Source organism: Marmota monax, unplaced genomic scaffold (assembly GCF_021218885.2).
Source record: "Marmota monax isolate L192 unplaced genomic scaffold, Marmota_monax_Labrador192_F-V1.1 WCK01_AAM20220418_F8-fsc00022, whole genome shotgun sequence".
NCBI lineage: Eukaryota > Metazoa > Chordata > Mammalia > Rodentia > Sciuridae > Marmota > Marmota monax.
The window spans coordinates 6020540-6039476 of NW_026695215.1; the positions used below are offsets into that span (position 1 = coordinate 6020540).

General features: G+C 46.5%; 1 long non-coding RNA gene across 5 annotated transcripts in view; it reads right to left on the reverse strand.

Moving 5' to 3' along the window:
• The window catches only part of LOC124084600 (uncharacterized), a 30785-nt gene extending 23486 nt beyond the window's left edge, over positions 1–7299 (reverse strand). For 2 of the 5 annotated variants that reach the window (XR_009225635.1, XR_009225634.1), the window contains exons 1-2: positions 6872–7181; positions 5583–5751 (exon numbers count right to left, since the gene is read on the reverse strand). This is a non-coding gene — a long non-coding RNA (uncharacterized LOC124084600). The other 3 variants (XR_006849146.2, XR_006849150.2, XR_006849148.2) reach the window with 3 other exon arrangements.
• Positions 7300–18937: the final 11638 nt, after the last annotated feature.

Consider the following 18937-nt stretch of genomic DNA (forward strand, 5'->3'; position numbering starts at 1 on the left):
AGAGGACACCCCAAAACTGCATGCTTAGAACCAGGGGCCCACGGAAGGAAAGAATGAGATAAGTCTCAGGGCACTGGGAGAGACAGCACTTGTTGCCAATGGGGACATTGGCAAATGTCAATTTTTTGCTTTGCAAATAAGATGACGAAGTGTCCAACATGAGGACTCCAGGACCCAGAGTAGTGAAGGGGCTCATACAGATCACACAGCACAGAAACAGGACGACAGCCAAGGTAGCTGGCCTGCCAGGCCTGAGGTCCCCGCACCACAGGGTCAAGGCTCACTGAGCCCAGATGCTCGCTCACCTTCCCAGGCAGGAGAAACAAGAGCCCAGCCTGCTGCCCCACAGGCCCCGTGTAAAACAGAAGAGGCAGCGGGCACACCCCCTCCCGAGCTGCTTGTCAGCCACGGCTGGTCCCTGATATTTTCAATAACAATCATTAAAGTCAGGCATTCTAGCACAGGAGCTGGGAAAGCTTTTCTGTACAGGGAAAGATTGTAAATATTTTAGACTTTGTAGGCCGAGTGGCAAAAATGTGGAGGTTACTCAGGCAACTTGCAATTTAATATATAATCATCTAGAAATGTGGAAAAATATTTGAGGTTTGCAAGCAGTAAAAATCAGAGGTGGACAGGATCCGGGGGCCACAGCTTGCCAACCTCAGGTTTGGGGGACCAAATCTAAGCAATATCACGGAGACCCAAGATGCACTACAGGCTTTGTTACTTCACAGGAAATAAAACACCAAAGGGACAGTCAGCTGTGTATGCCTTGGAGTCTGCAACACAAAGCTACAAGATGCAGTGGACAATTTCCTCCAAGGGCAGCAGAAGGGATTACAGCCCAGGTGAGAGCTGCAGACCTGATGCTCTGGGCAGAGACCCCGGGGGCCGTGGAGGCCAGCCAAGCTTTCCATCATGCCAACACTCGGACTCACCATTCATTCCAAAACTTCCCACCACAGAAACACCATTCAGTGACTTTTTCGTTCTTAAAAATAAATAGTAATAAAATCTTCAGGCAGGGAAAAGTGGTATCCATTCTACTGAACAGTAGAAGTTCCTGAAGTTTCCAGGGGTTGAAGATGTTTCTTCTTGTACAATTCTAGGGAGACACACACACACACACACACACTTCTCTTAGCTTTACCCATTTAAAAGAATTTACTGTCATTGGCCTGTCAAGACTCCAAGACCCCTGAAATGCCTGTCTCCCTAGTGCCAATTTGTTCCCTTTCTTTTTAGTGCCAGTCTGCACGCCCAGCAAGGAAGAAGGTTCTGGAGTTGTTGACATTTCCTCATTTATTTACTCATCTGAAGCTGCTATGTCATACAATGTGGTCACCAACTCTGTCTCGCTAGACCAGTCGTGGGTGTTTCTAGAACCTGAGAGCCTCAGGAGCCCCTGAAGGCTGGGAACACTTGGTGTCTGCACCACACAGAGTCCCATCTGCCTAACCTGCCCCTCTTCCCAGGAGGGCCGAGGTCATCCTTGGGGGATACAGACTTAGGAGCTGTGAAGCATCACCTTCTCGTGTGGACAGCACCAGTCCTCCACAATCCCAGAGTTCCCTTATTCCTTCCTGGGAGTGAAAGAGGAACAACTGGGCTGACCTCACCAACATGAAGAAGAGTGAGCCTTGCAGGGAGGGGCCTCCAGCTCCGGCGCCCAATGGCAGAAGGGCCCAGGAGTAAGATGAGCTGTCCATCACCCCGGACAGAGCTTCAGAGGCTGGCTGTCCTGGAGACCATGACACAGGCAGGCCCCAGAAGGTACCCAGGCAGAGCCTCAGGATAAGTGAGCCACTGTTGAAGGCCTGGAGCTTGTGTGGACAGTAGCTTCATCTTCAGATGTCCCCCACGAAGCCAGCAGCTCTATCTCTGCAGAATCTTTCCTTATGGGCTTCTTAGGACATTCCACACTATTCTTGGTTGGCACCCTGCACTGAGGGACTCCAATGCTGTGGCTGGCCACAGGGGCTGGCTTGCTGGTCCTCCATCCACTCCTGTGAGGCATCCCCAGCTTATGGTAAGGGAAGTCTCGTTCCTCCCTTCATGACTGGGACAACAGGTACCCCTCACAGCACCTGCTAAGGACTTCCCATGGCCCCTCAGTGGACTGAAAGCACCTTGAGCATCTGTAGTGGTCACCAAGGATGCTCCTCCATCCCCAAATAACAAAACTCTTAATAAGTCACATTGCCATCTGAAGGGATATGGCGGGTATACATATATATACATGGGAGTGCATTTCCCACATGTGAAGATGCTACTTCTGTATCCTGGCTGGTCCCAAGAGCTGACAGCGGGGCATTCACTCCTACTGCCCATCCTCAGTCCCTACAACCCAACTGAGCCACCGTCCTCAACTCAGGCATTGACCAGGCTCTGGGGGCACAGAGAAGCAAAGTCATGGGTCTTGCAACTAATGAACTCACAGATAGAGCATGAAACTGAAGACAGCAAAGAGGACATCACCACACACCATGGTGATCACTGCACATGACAGGAGCATCTGAGGCCCACCTGGCAATTGGTGCTGTCGGGCTGCTGCTGTGTGGCACGTGCCACCAAGCTCTGCCTTGCTACGAGGCCTTCAGCCCCTCATCCTCACAGAGACAGAAGCATCTGAGACAGTAGCATCAATCTCAGATCAAGATCTGAGGAGAAAGGAAACCATCTTGTCCATCATTGGCCCTGCCCCAGAGACCAGCACAGTGCCCCACCCTGAGCTTCACTATCTGAGGAGGTGGCATTTGAGCCAAGGCCTTGGAGGATGAGCTGAGCCTTACCCAAAGGAGGAGAGAACGGGAGTGAGAAAGTAAGAAATCAGACGCCTGTCCAGGCAAGCAAGGTCTGGGGTGGGGCATGTGCAGAAGTGCACAGGCAGATGTCTCCAGGTGGCAGGAGGAGGTGGTGGGCACCATGGAGAGCTAGCCTGGATTTGCATGTGAAGGGCCCCACATGCCAGGACTTTCTCCTGGAGGCACTGGGGAATTGGCGGGCTTCAGTAAATAAGACATAACAAAGTTATCCAGTTTCATTTTGTTCCAAATGATAACCAGCAGCAGGGGGAACCCAGCACTGAAGGCTTCCTGGGCCAGAGCCAAACACTCCCAAGGTCTTTTCAAACCCAACGCTTGCTCTCTCCCTGAAATCTTATATTTTCTGACAAATTTGCTATTATTTAGTTCCTGTGAAATGCACTTCCATATCAGACCTCCCTCTGACATCCAGGAAAGTGTCACTCGGCTCCTGGTCCCTGCCATCTCGTCAGATGAAGAGTACGGAGGACCTGCCTGGCACGCAGACTCCCCCCTGCAAGACCTGGCGAAGACGCATGGCCGGGCTGACAGCCGCGGAGCGGACCAAGGCAGGCGGCTTCCCTGGCACGCCCAGCACCACCTGGACACGCACCAACGCCCACGTGCTGCACGCCAGGCCTGCAGGTCCCGCACGCGGCGACAGCCCCTCCACTGAAGCCCTTCCAGTTCCAACAGCACCTCCGTGGGCAGCTGGGCTTCTGCCATCCTCTGGGCATCTGATGTGAAGGGCCAACCTGCCCTGTCAACACCTTCCCGCACCCTTCCCACGGCGAGGCGGCCACCTCCGACTGCTGATCTGCTGAGCTGGAGCTTTGGAGAAGAGCGGTGACAATGTCCCCTGGAAGGAGAAACCAGGAAGAGTCCAGAACAGCAAGGAAAAACGAGAAAGGTGAGCCGGCCAAGATTTTAAAAGAGCCATCCATAGCTCTGAGAGGAACCCTACAGCTTCAAGGTGAAAGCCATTTTGTCTAATAAAGGGATGATTATGTAGTATTTATGTGTGGATTTATGGTTAAAAGACAGGAAATCGCCTTCTACTCGGTGGGAACTAAACACATAGCTCCTCTTGGCAAGCAAATGGACAGGAGCAAAACTGATTTCAAAGACACCGAGTGGAATTCAGGGCTCTGCATCCCCATGTAAGCCCTGAGCCCTGCTGCCTACCCCACGGGGTCCAGCTCCAGGACCCAGGCCCAAGCCCCATCCTCCTTTCTACCTCCACTCCCCTCATCCCTGCAGTTCCACCCTGAACCTGCCTGGGCTTTGACTGAATCTGCATTTTGCAAAATGCCTTTGGACCCCAGCCACCCCACCCGTGTCTCATTGCCCAAAAATAAATAAATAAATAAATCATCTTTCCCCTCTTTGTTTTTAGGAGAAAAATCTTAAAAACGAGAGAACAGAAGTCCAAGAATAATTCTCAGGCCACTGGAACTAAAAAGATTTTGTGGATGCCTTAATCCAAATCAAAATGTGGGCAGGCAATACCAATACCTCGTCAGTGCTTTACAAATAAAAAATTCAGCCACACTTCAAATGCTTACAAGACCACAGTACAGGCAACCCTGTTTCTTGTTTTCTGTTTCTTTCTTTTAGCTTTATTTGGTCTTTTTTGTACTAATGAAAATCAGGCACAGGAAGTAATGCTACTCTGTGTTTATGATAAAACCTCGTTAACTCAAAGTTAACTCATTAACTCATGACTTGTGATAATTTTGCCACAATGGCCGAATTTGCCTATGTGCAATATATGATTTTGCAAAGCGTATTAATAGTTTAAATCAAATTTCAGAAAGCTTATTTAACTTCCCCAGACAAATTATCTTTAAGAACATTATTGGTAGATATTTGCATGAAGCAAAAGAAAATAAAGATGTATTTCTGGTTATAGCCCCACAGTCCCTTATCTAGAACGATTGGCTATACAGAGGGGTTTCAGATTGAAAGTTTTTGAGGTTTCGAAGGTTAATAAAGGGCTGAGATCGCATGTTCCCTTACATTAAGTCTAAGGCAGTACTAGAAATCGCAGTGCATGGATCCTGGATGCTAAATAAGTCGAGGCCCGCATGGATAAGTCGAGGCCCACATGGAGCCTTGTCCCCTACAGCCCAGTGTTTCACCGGCTCAGTTCACACCCCGCCAGAGTTTGTCAACAAGTAAGTTATGGAGAGAGCTTCCAATCCCAGAGTTCCCGGTGCCAGCTGGTAGCTCCGGGCTGTGGATCTGTGATGAGTTTGCCCTTCATAAAGGCAGCAGCCCAATGGGTAGAGAATGTGAGTCCTTGCTCCAAGGACCACTTTGATGATGAGAAAACCACGATGATCCACTCTACACCAGAAGCCACCAGACAGACCACCTCGGTGGCCATTTATGCTGCCTCGAACAACTTGGCTCTAAAGGTCACCTTTGTGACCTTGTGAAGCAGAGCAGGGCTGAAGCACCAGCATTCAGACATTGGATGGCCTCCAGAGATGACCAAAACTATGCTGGACAGGGCAGCTCCCAGTGCCTGAAATAGGCCCCACGTTCCACAAATATTTGTCACAGTGGGTGACCACAAACCATGCCCTCTGGTAGCCACAGGCTGCCCACGCCCCCAGAACCACCACAGGTGTCCGTCTGTACACCCGCCTAAGCAGATCTCCACAAGCCACAGTGCAGTCAAAGGAAAACCAGACCAGTCTTCCAGCACATCCCTGGAAAACTTTTTGCTTTGTCTGTTTTTCCAAAAAAAGGCAGATGAAATAGTCATCATACCTGGGCTTCAGAAGTCACTCTTGTTCCACCAAGGAAAGTTTGCAGAGGATTCACACTGCCCACCGCTGGCTGTGAGCAAGGCCATGGAGCGGCTGCTGTCCTTCAAGTAGGCAGTTCTTCTAGTGGTCTATCCACCTGGCAAGCTTCCCAGAAGCCAAAGAGAACTGGGCTAAATGAAAGTGACACCAAATAGCTAATGTTTCTTTCTCTTGAACAGTTTCCTGATTCTCTGAAAAAGAGGTTTGTGGGTTGTTTATCTGTTTATCCTTTCCTTTTGGGTTTCCAACTTTATGTTCTGGACATGCCAGCGAGGAGTCATTTTGTGTGAATCTTAATGTCTTTTTTTTTTTTTAAGCTCTGCAGATATTTTTCAATAACCTGTTCTTAGTAAGTGAGTTTCCCTTTTCAGGTATGTCCTTGTCAAAGACCATTCCTTTAAAATCCTTTGGAAAATATTTACTTTATTGCTTTTTCTTCACTGGCAATATAGTTGAAACCTTAAAATAATTTGTTTAATGTCTGTTTTGAAAGGATCAGAGGTTGCACTAGAAAATTTTCATAAGACAGGAATTCGGAGACTATTTCCCCCTTATTGTCCATGTGTATGTATATACAGCCCTAATTCACCAGTGCAACTGGAGGTCATTATTTCTGAATTTGCACATTAAAAATAACATCTACCCATAAGGGAATATCTTTAAACCACAAATGCCAGAAATAACAATTGTATTAAACTGCATTTCATGAATACATAATAAAGTTCAATTTACCACTATTTATCATGTTACTCAAATTAAATCTATAATGGAAAAGAGATTTAGTTCTGTTTTGAAAATAACAAATTCCTTTATGCCAATTGCACAGGATTTATATTAGCCCCAATGCATTCATGTTGATTTATTTATTTTTTGCTTAATTACTATTGCTTTCTATTGTTGGGATCCTAGGGGACAATTCACATCCTTTCATGTATTTTTTAAAGCTTAAAGAGACACATGCACATATAATACATTAAAATTACTATAATTTCAGTTGTATTTATTTACAAAATCTGAGATTTTTAAAAAATGGCATTGTGACTCCTACCTCCATTCTTGCCCCCTCATAAATCCTCCAAATTATACTTGTATGCTTCACTGGGGCTTTGACAGTTGCCCGAAGTGGCTAAGAAAATCACTGTGGAGGCGGATAGAAGTATTTTTAGAGCTAATATTTGTGCTGTACAGACATTCGTATGCAGAGAAATCAGCCAGAGAATCCAAAATAACACACACACCATTTTCAACTACCTGCGTGTCTTGGAGAGGAAGGAGGAGAATTCTGGAGCCTTGAGTTATCAGGTATTCGCCAAGAACAGGAATCCTGCATGGAGTCCCATAATGACCTTGATAAGGTGCAGCCACTAGTATCCACATGGTCATGCCTGACCCATTGTGTCTCCACATTAGGAAATGGCTCCTCTACCTACCCAACCCCCCAGACCAGGAATCTGGGATATGTCCTCTACAGCTTTCTGTCCCTCTCCTCCTGCAGTCAGTTGGTCACCACATTAGTCACCAGTTCTAACAAAATGCTTGATAATGGAAAGAGAAGCTCCTGTAACTCACAATTCCGGGGATTCAAGGCAAGATGCGGGATCATCCTGGCTCAGGTGAGGGCCTGCTGGTAGTGTCAGGTCGTGGGAGTGTGCGCAGATGGGAGAAATCACTGGGCGAGGCAGGAAGGGAGGGACACGGGCTGAGCTCCAGCTTGATAACAAGAAGCTCTTTTGAGAACTGTCTCAACTCCCCCCCCCCCAGTGGTAACGCCCTCGGGGACCTAAAGACCTCCCTCTAGGCCACATCCACCTCTCAAGGTCCCCACACCACATTTCAGTCCATCCTGCCATCTGAGAGGCCAAGGCTCCATACACTGGAACACTGAGTTCTGGGTACACTGAGGCCTTACCCAACCACAACAGTCCCAGGACGAGAGTTGGGCATTCTACCCATGACATCCTCGCACTCATGTCTTCCCCAAGTGACTCTGGCTCTGCTGGGCTAAGTGCCCAGCCGGCTCCCTTTGAACCCATCCTATAATTGCTTTGTATTTTCATTCTTTTTTTAAAAAAACATTTAATTTTTTCGTTGTGAGTGAACACAATATCTTTATGTGGTGCCGAGGACTGCACCCAGTGCCTCACGCATGCTAGGCAAGCGCTCTACCTGTGAGCCACAACCCCAGCCCCTGTATTTTCATTCTTAAAGGGAAAAAAAATGATTCTGTCACTCCTTGCCTAAAGCCCCTCACCAAGTAGACAAAGAACAAGCCCCTCATCACAGCCAACAAGGTCCTCTGTGGACTTGCTTCTGCTTTGTCACCAGCCTTATCCTCCATTAACTCCTCCACCCAGGTCTTGACAAAGATTGTCTACTTGCCCAAACTACTCAGGCCTTTGGTACCCTCTTCCCAGCTAGGCCCTGACTGTGGGTGCCATGTTTTCCCTGTATTGTCCACTTTGCTCAGGAAGCTGCTATGTCAGTTAACCCAGAGACCTCCCTCTACACCACACCCACCTCTTACCACCCCAGACCACCTCCCATGACCCTCCATGTCTGACCACACCTGATACCTGACCAGGCTCCACTCCTCCACCATCCCCTCCTCCAGGTGCCATCATCTGATCACTGTGGCCTGTCCTCAGTAAGAATCTCACGAGGTCATTTTAGCTGGAGTCCCCCGTACCCCTGATGGTTCCTCCTAGTTATTCTCCATCCACAGTCAACCCCAGCCCTCACTCCTTGGCTCTAAATTCCCACTTTCCCTGGTTGTATTCAGAATTGATCCTGATCACTCTCTTCCACTGCAGTTCCCAATGAAGTGGATCCCACACCTGCCACGATGGAACTGAATCAACTCTGTCTTAGTGTCTTTCACCACTGTCATGAGTAACTTTTTCTCTAAAAGCCTCCCTCCCCATCCTCTGTGCCCCTGGTTCTCGGGTCCACACCCGGCATTTCTCAGGACTTGGTCTGACACCTCCCCAAATCTTTCCTGGTTCCCTCTTGCCCCGAGTAAAACTGATGCTCTTCACCCCACCCACTTCCCATGCACACTTGTAACCGATCCCTGATCAAATGTGCTGCACCTGCGTGTTACATCCCATTCCCGCCCCGTGTGCCCGAGTCTTTGTGGGCAGCAGCCAAGTCTTATTAATCTTCATATCCCTGCACACAGTCAGTCCACAGTGCATGGTGGGTGCTCAGATGATCAAGGAACTTGAATGCATATTCCTTTGGGACTCCAAGGACCCCTCATCCTAAGGTAGGAATCTTTTCCAGTAGGAGCAGGCTAACTGCTGGGGAACAACCTCACCCCCTAAGTGTGACTGATGTCTAATGAACAGTATATCTAAGTCCCAAGTCAAGTGCATTTCCATTGGTGGCCTATAATGACCGCCTTTTCGCTCTGGCATTATCTTGAAAATGTGCAGTAACTATTCAGTACTTATCAGGTGGCAGGTTTATCACCAGGGCAGGGCTCAGAGAATTCTTGAAGAAGCCGCTTCCCAGCAGCTAAGTTCTCCTGGCTCCTCCACATACCAACTGCAGCCGGAAGAGCAGAACTTCCAGTAACACTCACTGCTTCAAGTGAGTCCCTGGGAGGACGGCCATCGCTCCTGACAGGACGCAGGAGCTGCCCAGAGGTCAGAGCACATGAAAGGCCCTGGGGGTCCCCTCCTCAGCTTAGGAAGCTAGGCTCAGAGCACTGGGAAATGGGACTACGCTGAGGAGCGGCCTGAAAGGGGACAGTGGGCTCTCAATGTGGCACCCCGAGTAGTGAAGTCCAAGCTGCAAACACCTGCTGTATAAATAGAAGTGTCCTCGGGGAGGTGACCAAGCCAAGTGTTCTAATCTGGAAATGTGGACACCATCAATATGATACAGAGTTTAGAAACACATGAGACAAGCCACGGAAGAAGAAGAAGAAGAATGAGGAAAGATAACACCGAAGTCATACTCAGATTAGACCGTACCCTGAACCCGATGGAGAAGAAAAATTCTAAACCAAGTATCTCCCACCCCAGGCTCCACGTTTTACCAAAAGGCAAAGAATAAATTACTGCAGATTATATGCATGGTCAGATCAGTTTTTTTAAATCATCATAACTAAATTAGATTTTCCATCCAAATCAAACAAGCAGAAAATCAGGCTCAGTAAGCAAAAACTTATGGAGCACAGAGAATATATATTCAAACTTGCAAAATATAATCTAGAATTTTAAAAAGCACACATGCAAACTCTTCCTATGGTCAGAACTTTCTTATGAGTTTGGCATGAGCCAAGCACCTCGGCTGTGGCCACCACCCCGTTCACTCTTAGCGTGAGTCTCCTCAGCAGGCTGCCTTCCCACTTCCTAGGCGAGGCCACCGCAGGCTAGAGATAGCTGTGACACCAACTAGTGTGTGTCAGGGAGCAGAGCAACGCCACACAATCATGTTTAATCTCTCAGAGCTGTGGCTGAGAAGTGGCATTTGGACAGGATGAAACTTGGCCTTGGCCACGACAGAGATTAGACTGACTCTAGTCTCTCCTGGCCTTATTTTTTTCCTCATTAGTTAGATGTCACATAGGAAATGAAATTATTATAAACATATTTAACTTGTTTAAATAACTTGAAAAACATAACTTACAATCAGTGGATTTCAAAATTCAATAAATCCTCTCACTTATTAGTTACAGAATAGAGTTGCATTTAGCCTAATAAACTTAAAAACATGGCTTTAAGGAATAGTCTTTCTTGGCAAGAATTAAATTGGCCTGCATAATTTACATTGTTTTAAATTTAGAGAGAATTGTGTACTGACTCATGATTACAATACATAAACCACTTCCATGAAATGGTCTGAATTAACCTCCATGCTGTTTATATAAACACACATATCATTGCAAGCACGGCAGTCTACTAGATGGGGATTTAAAAAAAAAAATCAGCAAATGAAGCTCGTAATTTAAAACTTAGCTAAATAAGAGTAGAAGAAAAGTTCAGTATTTCTTTATGTTCTAAATGATAGGAACCCATTGTTTTGTATGTTTTCATATACCAGAAGAAGTTATTAGTGTCCAGAGGTAATGCAAAATAATATCATGCTCCAGTGTAGAGTTATGTTTCTAAATCTCGTGTAATAAAATAAAAGGCAGCTAAACAATAGAAGAAGTCATGACTGCCAAGTAGGTTCATGGATAAATCCAAATGGAGGAGTGGGGCTCTGGGTAGAGCTCTGAATCTTTCTGAATTGATTGCTCAAAGGGTGTTCTGCTGGGGGGGGGTGCGGTGTGACTCAGTGGCACAGAACTTGAACTTGCCCCTCACCTTCCAGGCCCTCAGTCTGATCTCCAGCACTGCAAAAAAAAAAAAAAAAAAAAAAAAAGAAGGAAAAAAATATCCAGTAATAACATTCATGCTAAAGACCATAATCAAGATTTAGGACTATTAGGAAATTTTCACTGGTCCCTTAGGAGCTACATCCCTAACCCCAATTAATAATCATTTTCTATTTAATCATCAAGAATCTACATCAACTCAGATGGAAATATTCAGGATTAAATTTGTTAAAATCTGACAATGAAAAGAGCTTTGAAGAACATCAGGTATGTGAAAGTATCAATTACTACAATTCTAAAAGAGAATACATTATTTTTAAGCAAAACTACTTGCAGCAAAATGAGAATTTTTTTAAAAAACACTATATCGACAAAAATTGAAGGGCACTTTTTAATCACGTCTTATTTAGCAAGGCTATATTGTGCCTTCAAATGGAATTTTTAATACATAAGTTATTTGATTACTCATATACCTCCCCTCAACTACAGACGGGATTCAACAAAAGTATTGTTTGCAGTCACTGATATGCTTGGCCCATAACATTCCAAAAACAACTGGATCAAGACAAAGCGTTTTGGATTTACTGCCAAGTGTGTTTCTCCTTCATCTTCTCCCATCTTAGGAAGCAGTCTGGATCAGGCCAAGCATTCAGGGGTTCTCTCCCTCGCAGCCCAAACTCCAATCCGTTGCCACGCAGGTCCCCAACCTGGGTCCTGAACCTGAACTCCATGGCTCTCACCAGCCCCTCTCCTGGCCTCTACCACTGCAGGAGTCCTCCCTGTCTACCTGACTGCTTGCTCACTCTGTTGCCCCCCATTCTCTTGCTGACCACGTGGATTTGGGGAGAGGTACGTTGGACGTGATTCTGCTTAAAATCCCCTGGGGGATTTTAAGTGAGCTCACTAATCCTGGGTCGACCTCTGGGGACCATCCAGCCACACCGGACCCCTTGATTTCTCCAATACGCCACGCTCATTCCCCCTGCAGCCATGTTCTTGCGTGGGATGTGTCCCTTTTCACCACCCCCAGGACCAGGTAAGAGGCAGGAGGCTGGCCTTGCCATTCCTATGCAGGCTGAACCCTGAGGCTGGAGCATCCTAGCACAGAGCAGATGCTCAGTCAATGCTGGTCAAACGAGTCATTTCTGTGACATTTGATAGCTCTCCTTTTTAGATCAGAACCGCTGCTTTAGAAGCTAGCCATTACACCACCAAGTGCACCCCAAGTCTGGCCCCACCAGAGACTCCAGCACATGGGATCTGCAGTAGGTTTAAGGGAAGTAAAGGAGCAAATTCTTCCAGGTACCTCCTTGGATTCACTTTTCACTGTAAACAAGAACAAAAACACTTGTAACATTGTTATCTACAAGAAAATAGAATCTACATTTTTAATTAAATATATAATTGAAAACAAATTTAAGCCAAGTAACTTCAACAGGTAATGTTATTTTAATGTGCCTGAACTTCCAAACAACAGTGACCTAAACTAGTAGTAACTAACATTTATTAAGCAGCTCTTTCTCTGTGCCTGGTACTATCATAAGCATATTCCTTGCTTTAAATCATCTAATCATTAAAAAAAAAACCTGTATAATGTATATGTTTAATATCCTTATTTTACAGATAACTAAAACACAGAGAGTTTAGGTAACCACCACAAAGTTGCACAGTTAATAAGTGTGAGCAGAATTCCAATTCAAGGGCCCAATGCTGGGGTTTGCACTTGTATACTACCCAGCTTTATTAGATTTTAGAGATACCACGTTGTGTTGGAGATAACATGTATGAGGTTCCTATCACAAAGCCTAGAGCAGAATGAGCACTCAATACCTGGTAGACAATATCCTTAGTGACACCCTACTGCTGGTTCATCTGAGACAGGGACATTCAGAGGACTCTGGCCTCTACCAGGAGACAAGCCCTGGGCCTCTGATGCTGAGATTAAAACTTATCAGAGTGGAAGTTCCGCTATGAGCCTGGGGTCGGGGATTCAGAGATTGTGATTCAGGAAGAAAGTGCAGCAGCCTGCAGGAAATCAAGCCAGGAGACTGAGAGAGGAAGGACGGTCAGCAAAGGGCCACCGGGCCATCATGGAACAGAGAAAGACAAGGCCGCACAGCAGAAAGCAAGACTGGGCAGGAAAGGGGGCAGCAAGCTGGATGGGTGGGCTCAGAGAGGCAGAGGGGACCAGAGAAGCACCCTGTGGCCCTGCCACTGTGGCCCTGCCACTGTGGCCCTGGAGTCCCCATCCTCAATTGCCCCGCAGTCTGGCCCACGCCCCTGACAGCTCTGCTGTGCAGCAGGAGAAGCTGTGAAGTACCCCTGGTAACTCCATCAGCGGTAGCGATGGAGTTCATACGTCACCTGGGTGAGGGTGATCACAGAGGACTGAGCACTCTGTCCACCCCTCTGCACTTCTGCACCTCACTTCCCTGCTTACGGAGGGGAAGCTTCAGAAGGAGCGAGGGCCGAGGGCCGCCGCAGCCAGATGCATGCCGCCAGCTTGTCTGATCTAACGATCAATGGCCGAGGTGGCTTTCCCTCTTATCAGCAATGTCTCGGCTATGTCTGACTGGTCTCTGGGGAGAGGATGACTTACGTTGGGCCAGGCACATGCCATGTGCTCCCAGGTATTTTTAGAAAGCAGTCCAAAGTGCTTCATGAGTCCTTCCTGAGTACCACTGGAAGCTGGGCCAGAGGCGTGGGTGTGGATCTAACATAAAAATGAAAAGCAGCTCCCACCGTCCTGTACTCAGAAGACGTTTCCCACATGTGTGGTGCAAGAGCATCCGCTGGACATGCTGGCTTCCAGCCTCACCACCCATAATTAATGTCCTGTTGTCCACGAGGGCTGTGAGGCTAAGAAAACATGGACTGGTTTCTGGTTAGATCTGAGGAGCACCAAGGCAGAAAGCTCTTTTTCCTTAAGCGTTGGGTCTAGGAAAGGAGTGGAAGATGTCACCCAAGAAACATGTCAGGCTTCTGAGCCACTGGGGGGAATTTCTGAGCAGCAAATCTAATTTTACATTTCCCTTTAACTTCTTCTGGAACAAACTTCCAATTCAGAGTCCCATCTGTAAAGTAACAGAAACGATCAACTTACAGGCACCAAGAGGAAGGGAATTTCCTGGTGTGGCAATCTGGTACCTCATTATCTGGTGAAAAATGTCTACATACTCAGGATTATGAATGTCACCAACACGCCTAAAATCAGCACGTGTCGATCATTAATATTCATATTGCTGAAACAAAACAGCTCGTACTGTAGCGGCTCATAAATCTGGCAGAAATGGGGGAAAGAAAAGGGAAAGAGAAGAGATAAAGAACGAGAGAGCCCAGGGATACACTGAACACAAGAGGGGACTCCATTCATTCAGCCAACATCTGCTCAGCCCGAAGTGGAACCACCTGTTAGTTTATTAAATTGTAGAATTAATTTACGTGGAAATAAGAGAGGAGGGGGAAGAGGCTTTAATTCATACTCCCCCCCCAAAAAAATCCTCTATTTATTCTCATCTTAAAAAAAAAGGCTTTCATGAGCAGTAATCAATGCCATGAAAACCTACCCCAGCATATAATTAATTGAAGCAATGAAATGTCCCTGAGACTGTGAGTAGCCACGTTCCCCGAATGTTTTTGTTGGTCATATCCTTTGGTCTCCTTGAAGAAAAGACCACTGGCACCTCTCTCGTGACTCCACACAGCAGCAGGACCACTGCCTGAGTTCAGGACACAGGGGAGCCCCCCTCCCAAACACCTGCTGCAGGTCCCAGCTTGCAGAGGACCTAATGTACTTTTTGTATGAATAATACAGCTGCAGCAAGGACTGGGAGAGCGGCCCTGAGTGGTGCAGAGGCCTCTGCTAACCTCCCTGCCTCCTTTAATGAAAGACACACTGCTTTGTTTCCTCCAATATTCTCAAATCTCAGGGTCTCCAATTTGCTGAATTAAAGTGTGACTGTCAGAACTACAGTTGATTTCCTCCTGTGTTTGCCAAGAATGTCAGATGGCCATCAAGGGCATCAATATGGACAGAGATTAGAAAAGCAGGGAAGACTTTTCCACGAACACAGACAGGTATTTCCTGGCCTCTCTCCCTCGACTTGCCCGACTCAAGGCAGAGGACTGCATATCTAAGTCACTCCCAGTTACCTGGGCCCTGCTGGTGACAGCCTCTCCCGAGGGCTGATTACCAACCAGTTACCAGGATGATTTTTTAGGGTAGGGAAGGAAGAGATGGTTTTATCCACTATTTATTCAAACAAGGCATGTTATTGTTCTTTAAAGATTTTTTTCCTGCCCGATTTCATGAGGCGACTTCCTAAGGCAGTGCTTTTTGTATGATTAAGGTTCATAAACTCGCCTGGGTTAAAATGACAAGTGAGTATTTCAAGTTGCATGCTTTTTTTTTTCTTTTTGTCTCTTGAAAAAGTTACCTACAAAATAGAGGCTAACTTCCCCCAAGCTTTCCTGCAATGCCACAGAGAAGCCCACTTTCCCCAGAGACTTTTCCAATTACAGAAACGTCTTGGTCTTACTCTAAGTGAGGAGAGCATTCAAAATTGTGTTTTTCTGATCATGGCAGAGAGTGTGAAAGGGAGAAATCTAAGAAATTCAATTATCTCCCTGGGTGTCACTCAGCGTTGGGACTGACATAATTGGCTATAAATAATACGAATGCATTTCAGACACAACCTCTGTGGGTTTCATTACAAAACGCCCTTGCCACCGGCCTGCTGACAGCCAGGCTTGCCGCCTGGGTTAGTTAGGACTGCTGCTACAAGCGGGCTACTCCACCAGCCGCTAGCTTTCCTCATTTTCATAGTCTTCTTTACATATTTTAATTAACGCCCAGAATGTACCATTTTAAGCGTGCATCAATGCCTTTTCAGCACACACTAAAATGACCTTTTAAAGTAATCATTTAAAACCCAAAGTAATACTTGATTACCAACTCAGAACCATATATAACATAACTTTTTTTATTTTTCATGTTCCTGAAATGTAATGGAGCCCTGGAGCAGCAGAGGACATGAATGTGAATGGTTCGTTTTGTGGAATTCTTACTCCTGAGGATTGTGCCAGTGGTCCACTCTGACGACACGCACATGTGGTGATTTCCCTTAGCCACACTCTAGTAGAGACTTCTTTGTTGGGAAATAGGGGAAGCAGTGGCTGGCTCTCTGCTTTATTGATTGCACATAGTAGGCAATCAATAAAGTTTGTTGATTTTTATCCTAATTAAGCCTTTAGAAAATTGAACATGTTGATAGAATGTTTGAATAGCACCACGGAGGATGAGGGTTTTGTAACCATGCCCACGTGGATGGGCAAACCCAGATGTATTCTGAAGTCATCCAGTGTTCCAAAGGGTTTTTCAAATGTTTTGAGTTTAACCAAACCCTAAACATATTGTGCCAAGTACTATTTTCCTTTAAGTTTCAAACCCATGTGAATTTTAAGGGAAATTAAATCCACATGTTTCTGATTCATTTTTACTTAAATCATTAAAATGCTGTTTTGGATGAGCCATTTGACTTCCAAGGAACTTTTCTTCACAAACTCCTTTACGCCTTTTTGGTGTGGGGTCAAAAACAGGAAGTCATACTTTGATGATGATAAATTAATTGTGACATCAAACACTGCAGATCCAAACCCTGGTACTCTAACAGTGCTTCAACAGTTGACAGACTCGTTTTCTTAATTTTCTGTCAGGAAATGCTTGCCTTTTTCTTTATTGGGCAGAATAAATCTCAGAAGTAAAGCCTCTCACCTGCAAGCACAGTGCTACGCAGAACCCAGACGTGGGAGCTCTGTTTTGCAAAGGGGGCAACATCATGGTTTCAGAAGTCCAGTCCACTTGGACAGTCTTAGCCAAGAAGTTAAAAAATATATACAAAACTCTCTCTTCCTCATGCAAACTTGGCACCCCTGAGCAAGGGATGACAGGAGGCTCCATGGGACTCCACAAGGAAAACCCAGGACCCTGTAACCTTTGGGAGCTCTAATCTCCCCATCACCTGCACCTTCATGCTCCACAAGCCCTCCCCACCTTTGGAAAAGAGAAAGGAAAGGGAAGAAGCCCCTGGCAAGCTTCCTCCAGCCCTGTCCACGCTCTGCTCAGGCCTCAACTCCTCGCAGACAAGGCCCAAACCCACATAGTTCATGTTGCCCTGGACTGTTTGGGGGCGTTCCCACTGGGATGTCTTTTCACCACTTCAAACCCAATTAGACAAAAATGTATACAAAACTCGATCTCCGTGGATGAATTCCCTGTTTCCATAACCACCACAGGGCCCGAGCCTCGTCCGTCCCAAGTGCAGTCGGCACCCATCCCAGGCATCTGGAGCGATAAGGCACCTGCAGGCCGTCCTCTGTCCCTCCCCTCCGCCCTTCACCACCTCATAACCGTGCTTGCTAAATGATCCATCGGCCTCTAGCCTCCCCTCGATTCCAGGCCATATTTGGCCAAGAGATTAATCTTTCTGAAATACCATCTTGCTGATTTAAGTCCCCACTTGAAATCTCGCTGCCAAGAGAACAGAGCTTAGACTCCTTAACCTTGCACATGAGACACGGTGAAATGCTCTAATCTCATTTCAGCCTAAATGTTTATGAATGTCCTCCTTCTCGTGGACTGTCCCCTCCCCACTTCCTCCTTCCCTCCTTCCCACACCCAAATCCTCCCTGTCCAGCAGGATCCAACCCTCCCCACCAGGCTCCCCGAGGCCAGGCCTCCTGGGTCAAAACCTCCTTGGCCCTTTGTGCTCCTGCCCTATTCTGTTGAGGTCAACTGCCTTGCCATGCTGTTCTGGAGAATTCTGGATTCTGTGTCCTTTCCTCATGGCTGGGACTTGCATCCTAATTACACATGCAGCTCCCTGAAGTCAGGGGCCATCTAGTGCTCACCAGCTTCAGTGACCATGCGGTTGGTCAGCCGGACAACTGATACCCAAAGCAAAGTGTCAGGCACCATCTTTAAAATGAAGCAATCAGAAGTTTCGGTCTTTTAAATGACTCTGTGCTTTAGCGCTTGGCTCTGTGACCCTTTAACAACACATCTCCTTACTCTGAAGTCACACAGGAGGAGGAAAATCACCCAAATATGTCATTCGACGAGCTGATACCAGCAGCTGGCTTCCCTGTGCATACAGACATATAAACACAGAGGAAATTTACATGATCAGTGGCCGTGTCCCTCTCTCATAGCTTAATAGCCATCAATAACCAGGCGTTTCCTTGATTGCAGTTCATTTTATTCGTACTAAACCCTCTATACAGATTATCTCATTTAATCTTCCCAACAACCCTGTATCATAGGCAATAGAAGAAAAACTGAGGCTCAAAGAAGGCAGAGGATTTTCTCCAAGTCAGAAAATCAGTAAATGGAGTAGCTAAGTTGGGTCACTAGAGAGCTAAAGCCAAAGATTTTAACCCTTACCTGACCCCTGGCACCCAGTCCCATCTTTGAAGTGTACCCCAGATATGACTCAGTTCAGGTTCTACAAAGATTAAAATTTATTTTATAACAGCCTCCTGCCTAGAAACATTTACACAAATTTTTACATAATGATTTCGAATTAAGCCTATCATAAGACATTCTCAACACCTAACAACAACATTTTGTAATGTCTTGAAACCAAGATCAAAAGAAGTCACTGATCTGAATAAAAATACAGCCCAAGTTGGGACATCATGCAGGAAGGGGGAGTGGTACGTGGGGTGATAAAAGGCACCATGGACTCTGTGGACGAGGGTATGGAGGAACAGTGGCATCTACGAAGACCCGAGCTGGGTCAAGGCCAGTGCCTCCCAGCCGCCACTTTCTCACTATAGGCTGGACAGGTTGGTCACAGTGTGAGGTGACCAGGGACATCATGGTTTTCTGAATCTAGTGGAACCCTCAGGACTGAGATTCAGATCCGAGCTCCACTCATGTCTTTTGTGAGGCCACGCTGCCAGCACCTGGTTCAGATGCAGGGACTGAGCGC